The sequence below is a fragment of the Carcharodon carcharias genome, chromosome 21 (genome assembly GCF_017639515.1).
Source record: "Carcharodon carcharias isolate sCarCar2 chromosome 21, sCarCar2.pri, whole genome shotgun sequence".
NCBI classification, from domain to species: Eukaryota; Metazoa; Chordata; class Chondrichthyes; order Lamniformes; family Lamnidae; genus Carcharodon; species Carcharodon carcharias.
Window position 1 is genome coordinate 45235162 of NC_054487.1, and position 2441 is coordinate 45237602.

Genomic DNA, 2441 nt, shown 5'->3' on the forward strand with positions numbered 1-2441 from the left:
AGTTCAAGAGAGTCGGGGGAGCAGAGATGAGTATGGTGGCCATTACCAAGGAGGAGGTGCTAGGAAAACTGAAAGGTCTGAAGGTGGATAAATCAACTGGACCAGATGGATTACACCCCAGAGTTCTGAAGGAGATAGCTGAAGAGATAGTGGAGGCGTTAGTGGTGATCTTTCAGGAATCACTGGAGTCAGGGAGGGTCCCAGAGGACTGGAAAATCGCTAATGTTACCCCCCTGTTTAAGAAGGGATTGAGGCAAAAGACGGTAAATTACAGGCCGATTAGCCTGACCTTGGTTGTTGGTAAGATTTTAGAGTCCATTATTAAGGATGAGATTTCAGAATACTTGGAAGTGCATGGTAAAATTGGGCAAAGTCAGCATGGTTTCATCAAGGGGAGGTCATGCCTGACAAATCTGTTAGAATTCTTTGAGGAGGTAATGAGTAGGTTAGACAAAGGAGAGCCAATGGATGTTATCTACTTGGACTTCCAGAAGGCCTTTGACAAGGTGCCGCACAGGAGGCTGCTCAGTAAGATAAGAGCCCATGGTGTTAGAGGCAAGATACTAGCATGGATAGAAGATTGGGTGTCTGGCAGGAGGCAGAGAGTGGGGATAAGGGGGTCCTTCTCAGGATGGCGGCCGGTGACTAGTGGAGTTCCGCAGGGGTCAGTATTGGGACCACAACTTCTCACTTTATAACTTAATGATCTAGATGAAGGAACTGAGGGCATCCTGGCTAAGTTTGCAGATGATTCAAAGATAGGTGGAGGGACAGGTAGTATTGAGGAGACAGGGAAGTTGCAGAAGGATTTGGACAGGTTAGGAGAATGGGCAAAGAAGTGGCAGATGGAATATAAGGTGGGCAAGTGTGAGGTCATGCACTTTGGTAGGAAGAATAGAGGCATAGACGATTTTCTAGATGGGGAGAGAATTCAGAAATCTGGAGTGCAAAGGGACTTGGGAGTCCTAGTCCAGGATTCTCTTAAGGTTAACTTGCAGGTTGAGTCGGTAGTTAAGAAGGCAAATGCAATGTTGGCATTTACTTCGAAAGGACGAGAATATAAAAGCAGTGATGTGCTGCTGAGGCTTTACAAGGCTCTGGTCAGACCACACTTAGAATATTTTGAGCAATTTTGGGCCCCGTATCTCATGAAGGATATTCTGGCCCTGGAGAGGGTCCAGAGGAGCTTCATGAGAATGATCCCAGGAATGAAAGGCTTAACATATGAGGAACGTTTGAGGACTCTGGGTCTATACTCGATGGAGTTTAGAAGGATGAGGGGGGATCTGATTGAAACTTACAGAATACTGAAAGGCCTGGATAGAGTGGATGTGGGGAAGATATTTCGATTAGTAGGAGAGACTAGGACCCAAGGGCACAGCCTCAGAGTAAAGGGAAGATCTTTTAGAACAGAGATGAGAAGAAACTTCTTTAGCCAGAGAGTGGTGAATCTATGGAATTCATTTCCACAGAAGGCTGTGAAGGCCAGGTCATTGAGTATATTTAAGACCGAGATAGATAGGTTCTTGATTGGTAAGGGGATCAAAGGTTACGGGGAGAAGGCGGGTGAATGGGGTTGAGAAGCTTATCAGCCATGATTGAATGGCGGAGCAGACTCGATGGGCCGAATGGCCTAATTTCTGCTCCAATGTCTTATGGTCTTACGGTCTAAGTCTGGGCTTCCAATGGGCAATTCCTGTGTGTCTGGAACCCTCCAAAACTCTGATTTAAAGCTGGAGACTTTGGATGGCTCCAATTTACTTACGCAGGAAAAGTTAGAAAGATTAAAATCAGTTCTAACTCCTGACAACTACACTACTGGCCCCTGACTATCAATCCCTGACCCTCCAACGACACCCCCAACTGTTTGTCTACCCCTAACCCCTTTGACTACCCCCAACCTGACTAACCTCAGACTCTCCCCTTTCCTCCCTTTTTGCCTGTTCACTTTCCTGGTTTTTGGGACTTCTTGCACAACAGCTGCTGAACAAAACACATGACCAAAGATACGGAACTGTTTCAAATGCGATTGCAATAACTGACGTCATGTGTTTTGTTCAGCAAGAAGTCCCAAAAACCAGGAAAGTGAGCAGGCAAAAAGTGAAGGAAGGGGAGGGAATCCCAGGGAGCAAGTGATATTGCACCAAAATTAAACAGTAATATTGGTAATATTCAGATGCCCCTCATAACTAACAGTAATACAATAACCTACTAATATGTAACTAGGGGTAATATTTACATTGCTGAAAAGTCCTGCTATTAACTTTTAAATCGAATGAGGGTAAGTCTGAGTGGTATAGGGGATAATAAAATAGACAACTCAAGGATCTGATGGATCAGAATGGCATGTGCAAAAACCTGCATTGGTGCCTCCAGCCATAGTTGCAACCCTATACCCTAGATATTTCCCCTCCCTCCTTAACCGCCTGCCATGTCCCAGC

General features: G+C 45.4%; 1 protein-coding gene across 1 annotated transcript in view; it reads right to left on the minus strand.

Annotated features, from left to right (window-relative positions):
• The window catches only part of LOC121293135 (protein mono-ADP-ribosyltransferase PARP12-like), an 85973-nt gene that overhangs the window by 82763 nt on the left and 769 nt on the right, over window positions 1–2441 (minus strand). The window lies entirely within an intron of this gene.